Source organism: Anser brachyrhynchus (genome assembly GCF_964034855.1).
Source record: "Anser brachyrhynchus genome assembly, chromosome: 4".
Taxonomy (NCBI): Eukaryota; Metazoa; Chordata; class Aves; order Anseriformes; family Anatidae; genus Anser; species Anser brachyrhynchus.
The window spans coordinates 6650071-6661351 of NC_137698.1; the positions used below are offsets into that span (position 1 = coordinate 6650071).

General features: G+C 40.0%; 1 long non-coding RNA gene across 1 annotated transcript; it reads right to left on the bottom strand.

The window, feature by feature from the left end:
* Window positions 1–2172: 2172 nt before the first annotated feature.
* Window positions 2173–8266, bottom strand: LOC308194606. Its single transcript, XR_013950731.1, has 2 exons — window positions 6514–8266; window positions 2173–6432 (listed from the first exon to the last, which is right to left on the bottom strand). It is a non-coding gene; the product is annotated as an uncharacterized lncRNA (long non-coding RNA).
* Window positions 8267–11281: the final 3015 nt, after the last annotated feature.

Here is an 11281-nt window from a genome sequence, read left to right on the forward strand (position 1 = left end):
AAAATGTTTGTCCAGTACATATAAAATGAATCAATTCCAATTCTAGGCCTGCCAGTGATTTCCTCAATTTTGCTGTTGCATTCAGGGAGGAAGAAGCATGAGCAAATACTCAAAACATTGCTGTTTGGTGACAGATAAGACTGCAGTAAGTTACTCCCTAAAAGTTTGGAAATCAGTTGAGAGAGAGATTTTGATATTCCTTTTAATGTTGATGTAATATGTAACACTGTTCATCTTATGTTCTGCCATCTCTTCAGCCTTCTTTTCAACAGTGGTGCAAATTCAGTATATAACGTACTTCAGAGGGCTCTCATCTGCTTTCATATTTGTTGTTTCCATAGATCTAATTATCTGGCTAACATACACTTGGGAAACTATTCTCTGTTAGCACTTCTTAGATCACTGTCATATTTTTCTCTCTTTTTCATGATGTGGATCATGACTCAAGACACAATTTAGTAAATTTCACTAAAGTCAGGAAAAAAACAACAACACACCTATAAAACAGTCTAAGGAGGGAATAGCAATTGATTTTGGAGCAAAAAGTGTATAAAGATTAACAATATGGATGAAGGATAAACCCTAGAGCACCTCTGGTTGTTTGAAGAAAATAAATGCAGAAAAGTGAAATGGTCTGTGGGATAACCTGTCAAAAATGTAATACGTGATTACTGTCTATGGTTTCAGGAAAAATGAATTGAAAAACTAAATTGGTACTTAAAGTTTAGGGTTATTGCTTTTGACATTTCAATGAGATCTTTACTGAGTAAAGATTTAAAGTTCCTCTTAAACTGAAAATTTGCTCTCAAATTTTAAAATTTGAGAAATTTCAAAATTAAATTAAAGCTAAATTAAAGCTAAATTAAATATCAGCCCCATTCTAAGAGTAGTCTGGAACTCATTGTGGTCTTCTCTGTGTTGAAATATTTACCCTGCTGCTCCATCTAGATTTGCATCCGGCTTGAAGCTTTGTGTTACTTTAGTTAAAAGATCTACCGAACCAAATATACATAGTTTACAGATGACTTAAACATGCAAAAGTTACATTCAATTATGCTAATGACAGCAGTGTAAATGTCTCCTATTTTATGCACATAGAGAATCAAATGTGTGCTAATTTCTGTGTTGTCTTTTGTAAACATTCTTTTTAAATCTTTTTAAGAAATCACTGATTTTACCTGAAGATAGGTGAAGGGATTTACATATTTGCATGTTGTTTTGCATTTTATTGTAGAGTCTTGATAATGTAAATTTAAAGAAGACTGAGATCCAGGGAGAAAAGTCTTAAGTGACTGTTTTTCTACTACATGCAATTCTAATGAAGCTACTTACAGAGGCAAAGAGTGTTGAGCCAAGTTTAACTCTTCCAAACATGCAACTTGTAGGAAAATTGAGAATATGGATTGAGTTTGTTCTTCTTTTAACTCTAGACAATAATGCCAAGGAGTAGAATTTGAGAAGTCTTTCAGATTCCTTTAAATTAAAAAAATAATAATTCAACTACCAGTATAAGCCAGGTGAAAATTGCTTAGACAGAAGTCTAAGAACAAAAGCTTATAACAAGAGAAAGTGTCTTCCCCTCCCCTCTACAGTTATGTGAAGTAGTCAGCTGTAGTTGATCCCTTAAGAGTGTTGTGCCAGCTTCAGGTGTCTGAGTTTTCAGCCCAAGTGATAGGTGCAAGAAGACATGCATGTTCATTTCCAAAAGGATCAAAATTGCTCAGAATTCCCCCTATGGAAGCTCGAATAAGAGAAAATAAGATAGAGAAATGCTGTCTCTAGAAACACATGTTTATTTCAGATGCCCGAAATACACAAGGAGAAGGACACTAACTTTGTAAACAATTAATCTGTAAGTATTGGTGGGTGTCAGCAACAGCACACCATTTCACGTGTGCATATGCACCCAATGCATATTTTAGCTCTTGACTTTTACAATATCAAATATCCCAGAGTTTCCAGGAACACTGTAGCTGGCTTATCAGTTCTTACAATACTTGATGCACAAGTTATCTCTCTGATATTCTAGAAGAAACTCCCCTCTCCCTATCTTGCAGTTCAACTCAAAATGTACTGGTGTGATAAGTTGACAAAGGTTGTTAAGATGAAAACTAGACAGAAAGCCACGTCTGCTAGCGGTAGATAGAACACATCTGTCAAAGACAGACAGGGTTACGTTGTATTTTTAGGGTTTAATCCATAATACATTTCTTTTGTACCTGATATATTGTCCTCTTTTTTTTTTTTTCCAACCTAATATTTTTGAAGAAGATAGTGTAGTTACATGTTTTGTAGCCCCTATTACGGTCACTATGCTTTCTTCTAAGTTTATCAACCCACCCAGTTTCTACATCTTTTTTTTTTTCCATTTTAAAATGCAGTTAGAATCATAGAATATCCCGAGTTGGAAGGGACCCATAAGGATCATCAAGTCCAACTCTTGGCACCGCACAGGTCTACCCAAAATTTTAGACCATGTGACTAAGTGCACAGTCCAATCGCTTCTTAATTCAGACAGGCGTGGTGCAGTGACCACTGGGGAGCCTGTTCCAGCGTGCAACCACCCTCTCGGTGAAGAACCTCTTCCTGATGTCCAACCTAAACTTCCCCTGCCTCAGCTTAACACCATTCCCGCAGGTCCTGTCACTGGTGATAACGGAGAATGGGTTACCTGCCTCTCCACTCCCCCTCTCGAGGAAGTTGTAGACTGCAATGAGGTCCCCCCTCAGCCTCCTCTTCTTCAGGCTGAACAGGCCCAGTGCCCTCAGCTGCTCCTCATATGTCTTCCCCTCTAGGCCCTTCACCATCTTCGTCGCCCATATAGATAGTTACATCTATCCCATTCTAAATTACTGTTTTATCATCTTAGTAAGTGCTGAGGAGGAGCCCATCATGATTCTGTTTGCTGAGAAAATACAGTTGGGCTGACAAAGTTGCCAGAATTAGTCACGTGTTTGGTCTTGGCAACGCCCTAGTTATTAAAAAGAAAATAATATCTACTAATCATTTTCAATAAAAGCATTTAGTTATTATAACAGCTTTTTAATTATTTAGAATAGTAGCAGTATAGACAATCATAGACAAAAAAAAAATCTATATTTATATCTAGCTAATGCTAGCCAGTTGGAGAGAGAGCAGTAGTCATTTCTGAATAGACTGGTTCTTGAGAAGAGACCATGCGCAGTGGCATTCCTCTATCACTAAATGGTGAGAAAACCATTCTAATTACAAGAAACATGAAATGAGCTGATATGAGTCAAACATAGTTAGAAAATACCAAATATTTTTATGTCTTTGGCCTTAAAGATACAGAAACTGCACTAAAATCCGCTCTTCCAATTCATTGGTGAAAACCTAATAGAGTTTTTGTCTCAGTAAATACAACAATAAAATACTGTCTAGAAAATGTTAAATCATCTTCAAGTTGTAAGACAAAATGTTACTGCTGCATCACTGATTTGTACTTCTTTGTCTTTGCCATGAATTCCACTAAGCTGACTTAATTGTAATGAAAACCTTTTTAGAGTGTTTCTTTTATATTTGTGATAATCAAATTTGTGTGTGATACTGAGATGTTGAAATTGTTTCTCAGGTTTTCATATACTGAAAACAATTACTTCAAGTAAAGATTATTAAAGAATTTGTACTGTCTCTTTTAATCTCTAACTTTCCATATACTTCTTACAGTCTATAGGAAGCTCTTGACCATTTTAATAAGCTGTTAGTTAGATAATACAGATCCCCTCTTGGCCGTAAAAATGTTGGTAGTGATTTGCAATAGTTAAGTGTTCATTAAAAGTAAGTTATGGTGTGATTTGCTTGAAATTTCCTATTACAAACAGCAGACCCGAGTGCAAAAAATGATTTTATCATGATTAATGTTCTTGTGTTTAAAAAAACATGGTTCTCTGTGCCAACAAAGAAATTGTCCTCCATTCACTAGAGATTTTGCGATTTCTCACCTGATTGGTACGTTAGTGAAATCAAAGCTGCAAGTTCTGCTGAATTAGTAAGTAATTAGATGAGGTATATTATGTTACCTGTCCTTTTTCTTCTTTCTCCTTTCTTTTTTTTTTTTTTTAAATCAGTCCATAAAAATTACTTCTCCATTTTTTGCGTTTTATTGCTCTTCAAATCATAGCTAAATCTATGGTTGCTTGTCTCAGCATATCAGAGTAATGCCTTTTATTGATGATAAAGCAGGATCTTGTTCATTGAAGTACTTAAATTTCTTCTGTACTTCAGAGGGAGCTTGAGGTATGCAAGGGGCACGAAACAGATTTTGAAATATAACTATACCATATTTTGTACTTGAAAACACATGTTTTTGATTCTGTCTTCTGCAAGTTTGTTTTATGCTCTTACAAACCAATGTGGCACCGTCAGACTTGCACTGTGTGTAACGTCTTGCTTGTTGAAAAGGCGCTGCAGAATGAAGAGTGGTACAGAGAGAGATCTGTGCTAGCTAGCTCAGGTAAATAGGGCGGTATATATTCTTAAATAATGTATGCAGGAAAAAGGGCAGCCATATTGGTGAGGTAGTCAACCCTGATAAGGAAGGGTCATGAGGTGGTATGTCTTCTTGACTTAGTGATAGGGTATCTTCATGAAGTGATAGTATTACACGTTTGCACAGTAAGTATCAGACATAGGATTTGCTGTGTTAAATGTACATAGTCCTGGAGTTGACTGCTACAGACATTTGTTCTGTCATAACTGTGTTCTAACACATTTGGGATAACAGCTGCCTATAGACCAACATCTTCACTCTTTAGTTCAACTTAGCACACTCATCTTTTTATTTTCTTTCAGAGTAGAATGTGCAGCTACAAGGTAGTATGAAACGGTTCTACCAAACAGTGAAAAAGGATGACACGAGGAACTTTTGCTTGTTCATTGAGAGTAAAGCTCCTATCTTTTGAAAGGCTAATGATGATCACAGCAAGCAGAACCTGCATTTTGTATAATATATGAAGCATAATATTTGGTACTCCAGCACCGTGATGTAATATTGATTCAACATACTCTCTGCAAACCTTGAGTCATAATTCTTGAAGACTTTTTAATCCCTTGCTGGATTGCAGCATCACTTCTTAGTTGGTCGTACATCAAATGTGAGACTTAGCAGAGAAGCTTACAAGCTTATGTCCTATTTCCTAGTCTACTTGGCTGTGCTGGGGAGAAAGCTCATAGAGTAAAACGCAGCAGAGAGCTGTCAATCCATTTATAAGGCAGATCTCACCGGTGCAACTTAAGAGTACTTCTTAGCTGGTAACCAGATGCACTTCTGGATATATCTTGACGCCATACTGGGATGAGACCTAGGTAAGTGACACTTGTCCTCCATCCTCTTATCTTTTTGTGTCCACTCCAATTTCCACTGGCAAGAAAGTAGTTCCCCAGCAAATCCATAATTGTTTGCTTTAAGCTACTGGGGTACCTGGGACTGTGACTTACTCTCCAGGACATACTTGCCCTGGGGCTTAGACAAAAGCATAGGTACCAACAGATCTATAGAGCAACAATTGGAACTGTAACCACATTTGACATTTTACTTGTCCTGTGTGCATGTGAAATGCCCACCAAGTTCCTAGCCCGGAGGGCTCAGAGAATATGCTGTGTGTTCATGCTGGGTCTTGAAAGTGAATTCCTGTTTGCAGTTCATGAGAAACTTGAAAATATTGGAGTTGGTAGGAAGTTTAGCCCATAACTACATAATAGAAGACACTCCATGCACCACAAATCCTGCTTTTCCCCCAGCTATATCTACTCTTTTTGTCTCCTGAACAACATACTAAACACGATTAGTGAAGCTGTATTAGCAGATCAGGACAGGATAGTTTTGGCCAGTTGCTGGTAGGTGATGAAATGCTGGTTGTGAGGAGTGCTGCTACAAACTACAGCAAATTAACTTTCCCATTCTTTTTCCCTCTGAAGGAGGAGAAAAAGTATTTAAAGACTAGCCAATACCAGAAATTAAAGTAAGAGCAATCATGATTAGAGAAGGCATGATTAATAACATAATTGCACCACAGTAACAATAATAATTATAATTACTTTTATTTACATAAATTTAATTGCAGCAGTTAGTCCAGATTTACTGTTATGAACACTCAGTGATTTGTGGCTTGTGAGGTGAAAGATGATTCAAGTAGAGCTTTCCCCTTGCGCTGTGAGTAGTGACTTCCTTTTTGAGGCTAAGAAATGTTGTACCTTTATACTTCAAATAACAACAATCAATTTCTTTAAGAAAGCCAGCCAAGGATGGGAGCAGATGGAAGGCACTAGCTCCTCTGGGCACTGTTTGGTATTCACTGAGAGCAAAGGAGATGGAAGCCTGCTCAGCTGATCATCTGAAGTCTCACTGGTTGATGCATCAACAGGAGTCTTCACATAACGTGGCTCCCAGGACTGACAGGCTCAGCTCAGAGTCTGCAAGGTAAAGTCCCCATCAGTGGGTGCAAGGAAGGGAAGATGATGAAATTTCAGTATGGGAAGGGGATGGCACAGCACCTACTGCTTCTGTTGTGGAGGGAATTGAGGAGTTGCTACTTGTTACAGAGAATTGGAGGCTGCCAGAGGGTGAATCCTGGAGCAACTGGTGAGAAACTAATGAAGAGATGCCAGGGCCTGGGGCTGAGAGTGTGGTTGCTAGGAGGATGGAAGTATTTCTTAAGGAAGAGTCAGCTGGAAGGTTTGGGGGCAGGTATACTGAGAAAGCAGGGATAACATGGCAGTTGGATGATGCCTTGGTAGAAGAAAAAATGGAAAAAGTGTTGATGTTTTATCTAGACTGGAAAAGGGCAAATATAATAGGTGGGTGACTAACGTCTGTCATGCCTGCCCTCTGATTTCTGGTAAACCCACATAGGTTTGGAGTGCACACCGTAAAGAATTGGAAGAAAGTAGCATAAAATATCCCCGATAGTGCGGGAAAGACGGGCTCAGGCACATGACAGACTTACCAAGTTGGAGTATGTCTGTGGGGTGAGGTAATTAAAAACGTATATGCTGCAGCATGTGTTGTAAACATGTAAGCTGTAGCAAATGTGAACTATAACTCGATGAAAGCAGCTCATGTTGGTGTGAACTGTGAGCATAAGCCTAGGCAGTGCCCCCAGCCCAGGTGGTGTGCATGAAACTGTTAGCTGTAGAAATTACCTTCACAGCTTCTCCCAGCTGGGTTCAGGTGGCTAACAGGGCTGTGTGAGGTTGTTGCAGGGCCAGGCAAAAACCTGCTTTAAAAATTGTAATTTATATAGCTGATGAAGATATGCACTAAATAGATTAAAGAAGTACTCTTAAGGGTGTTTATAACAGAACAGCTGGTTCTTACTGGCATCCTGTAGCCACTCATGCTTCCACTGGGGTTAAAGGCAAGTATGAGAGAGACTTGCTAGCCAAAAGCTTTTGAAGGAACAAAATGCCTGATTCTAAAAAGGGAGTGACTGTATCGTGTATCACACTGGGAAGCCTCAGAGAGGAGGTTGAACTGCTTTGCTCTTCTGTGTGGATGTGAGCTGAGGAAGGAGGTAAGAGGGGTATTGTTGTGCAGGGTGAGCGATGGGCTAGGGAAGCTGAGGAGCCTCTTGACAGTGGGTGGTATGGAACTGGGTTGTGTTTTTCTGCTTTTCCCAACCTGCACTGGCTGATGCTTTTGTTTCTGAAGTGAAGTGCTGAGGCTGCCAGCCAGAGAGCTGTGCTCCAGCCCAGCATGTGGAAATCCCAAGGGCAAAGGGGCTGCAGTGGCAGGTTTCTCCAGGAAGGAATACACTGTAGTGGTAGCTGCAGCACAGTGTTTCTAAAGGTCTGGTATAACAAGCTCTTTATAGAATTTTGTTCTGAGTTATTGCAAAAAGAGCTGGAAGATGCATAATTGCTCTGGAGTATAATTTGTGGGCACCATAAAAATGATGGCAGGGGAAGTAGATCCAGGTCACTTGTATTTGTCCGGGTCATGTGTTTAACTGTATATCAGTGTACAGCTGACTACAGCAAGATGTTGGGTACCTGACACCAATTCTTTAAGAGTTTTCCAGGGACTGTAGGAGGTAGAGAGCAAAGGGCAGAAAAAATGAAATGTGCATCCCTGCACATACTATGTATCACCTATGTAAATGAACTTGGAGCAGATCCAAAATATCCTTGGAGCAGAACATTGTGTAGAAGCAGGCACTATTATTATTGCTACTGTATATGCTATTTGTGAGCTGCAGACAACTGTCTAACTAAGCATAATAGCTTTAGTGGTATGCAGCTATTAAATAAACAAGCCCCAAGCACTTATATATATATATATATATATATATATATATAAAATAATGGACTAGGATGTTCATTAAAAACTGGCCTTTTCTTAAAGCTCTAGCTTCAAACTGCCGGTGTGAATTGGTTTTCCTTAGGATATGCATACCATCATTTCAGTAAGGGCTCAGTTCCTCAGATTTCCAGGCCCTGCTCTGTTACCGTGCTTGCTACGGCTGTACCTGGTGCAGGGCAGAGTTACTCAGCAGAGCACGGGCTGTGTGCATGTAATGCAGCCCGTTTGCTGCTTGAGCTGTCTCAGGAATGGTAAGTGAAATAGCGGGGTTGACATGCTGCTCTGCCTGAGCCAATTAAAGCAAATTGTTTATAGCTTACAAATTCCTATCTTTGTTTTGCTGTTGGGGCTTGTTATTTTTAAGGGTGTGTGAACTGTGATTTCTGAGAAGTGTTAATGAGTTCTCTTGGTTGCTTTCATCTGGGAATACAAAATTTTACTAAAATGTCATTCTTTCTCTTTTAAATGGTTCTGTTCTGTTAGGTGTCCAAACTGTGGTGGTGTTTTTTTTTTCTCTTCCCCCCCCCCCCCCCCCCCCCCCCCCCTTTGGTTTTGTTTTTAATGCTTTTCTAATGAGGATGATATTCTTTAAGCTGCTGAGTGTTTTCTGTGGGGTTCTAAGCCCCTGGAGGCTGTGGGCATTGAAGGGTGCCTGACATCTTAAACAGCTAGGTCCCTTTTAATGTTAGCATTTTTGCTTACTTTTAATGAATGAGGGTGGATCTTCTTGGAGGTGAAGGTGTAGGAACCAATTTTGATCACTTCCTCTATGCTCGCTACTAAGGGAAGGGGGAAGCAAATCATTCAAAATTAATTAAAAGAAGAAAAGGAAAAGTAAGGAATATACTGTGTTTAAGATGGGGGAAGCAAGGAATGTTGAAAGTTCTCTGCTTTGTGCTTTTGATCTGTAAGACAAAAACTTACTGCCTGTCAGAAGTGGTACAAGCAAAATTCATCAACGCGTATGTGGTATGTTGACTGCTATGCAGAAGATCATACATAACATTTAAATTTAACAATTTCAACAAGTTCTTTTTGTTCTCCTCTGAAAAATATGGGGTTAAGGAGTAAGACTCTGACTTGCTGACTACAGATAAATATTTCGATCAGCTTGTAGTAATCCCCGAATGGAGTCATTGGGGAACACAGTACAGAGATGTCCAAGTTCCCTGGGTCTGCAACAGCATGTGTCCAGAATGAGGCTGGCTGTATGTGTGATAACATGTTCAGTGCCTACTTAAATGGAGTATGAATTCATATGAATATGGCTATGCTACTTCTGAAATCGCAGTGGTGGGTCCACGTGGTGGTTTGTGATGCAGCTTGCAGATTTGTGGGCTTTTAGACAAAGGCAGAATGAGGTTTTCAAGATGGGTCTGAAAGTCCAACTTAGTTTTCTTTAGCTGCTGCTGTGGTTTTGTGTGGATCACTTAAATCTACCTTTTCCCTTTAGTTCTCCATTTCCCCTGCCTCCCTCAAATGGCAGTAATGGTCCATCTTGTCTATCAACTGAGAGCATTGCTAATTGCAAACTGTTAATGTTTATAAACCACTTCAAAAATGAATAGTCATCTTGGGTGAGATCAAATTGCCACTCTGTTCTCACCATGGAAATAAAAGCACATTGGTGTCTACTTGCCTCAGATCTACTTGTGACCCCCAGGCCTGACAACACCGAGGCCGGTGTCTGGGGAGGCCGTTCGTGACTCATATAGGGGCAGCAGAGCTATTTGCTGTCTATTCTTCAAAAATACATGAGGCGAGGGAAAGTGTTTCAAACCTTGGAGGTAAAACAATGCTTTGCTTCTGTGTTACTCTTGGTAGGTAGTGAGTATCAACAACTGTCTGTTGAAATTCACAAATCTGACTTCCTACAGCTCTTCCTAGCTACTCCAGGCAGGATATTCCTTTCCGCAGATGTGGCACAGTTCCGCAAGTCAGAACCCGATGTTCAGTGAGCAGTCCTAGCTAAATCTTGGGTCATCTCACAAGGATTTGGCATGGCTGACTGCTGCTATTAACATTAATTTTCCTGGCAAACTAACTAGAAGTGTCTTTCCTAGTTCCAACTTGACAAGGTGGCAACTATCTAGTCATGCAAGTAAAATGATTAGCTTAGGCTGAATTTTTAAGCGTTCAATTCTTTCAAATAAGGTAAACAGAATATAGAAACACTCTCCCCATGAATAGACAGCTGCAGAAATCCTATCTGGCTGAACAAAATTGTAAGGATGTCTGATCTGTGTAGGTCCATCTCCAGACTGATGCTTTGGTTCATATCATGGTCAGTGGAAATTACATGGCCCTGCTAACAGGAACATTACCAGGATATTTCATAGATGAATCCAGTCAAGGTAAAAATCCACATGTTTAAGTTGAAGGCTGGGATTAAGGTGTCTCCTGCAGGACCTGTAAGAATATACATGGTGTATCTTCTACAGCAATTTCTGTTGGCTTCCTTGAACACCTCCTGTTCACAGAGTAGACCAGATCTCTGTGATGCCCTTTCTAAGTAAAACAAAGTTGGAGGCCCAGACTTTGCGAGTGGCTGTCAACATTTGCAGACTGACTGGGACAGTGTGATGAGCCAAGCCCTTGGCAGCACAGCCTGGCCAGGTTTGCGTGCGTGGGCAGCAGGTCAGAGCAGCTTCTAAGCACTGAGCTGAGATACTAAATGCTAGTGGGAATGCAGGTGTGGGAGAAATGCGTGCCGAATCACACAGCAGTGGGTAGGTGAGGAAGTGATGAGCACGACTTATAAGCTGTGGGATAAAACAGAAAGCTCAGATCCCAGCAAAGATTTGTGCACTGGGAGATTTGTGATGAGGGACCTGAAAAGGCAGTCTGGACCAAAATAGAGCAGACAACATTAGACTGCAGTACTCCCAGCTGAGAGCTCAAACTCTCTTTTAAAGTCTGTACCGATTGATTGTAGAGACAGCTAGTTGGAAGAATGGTTTA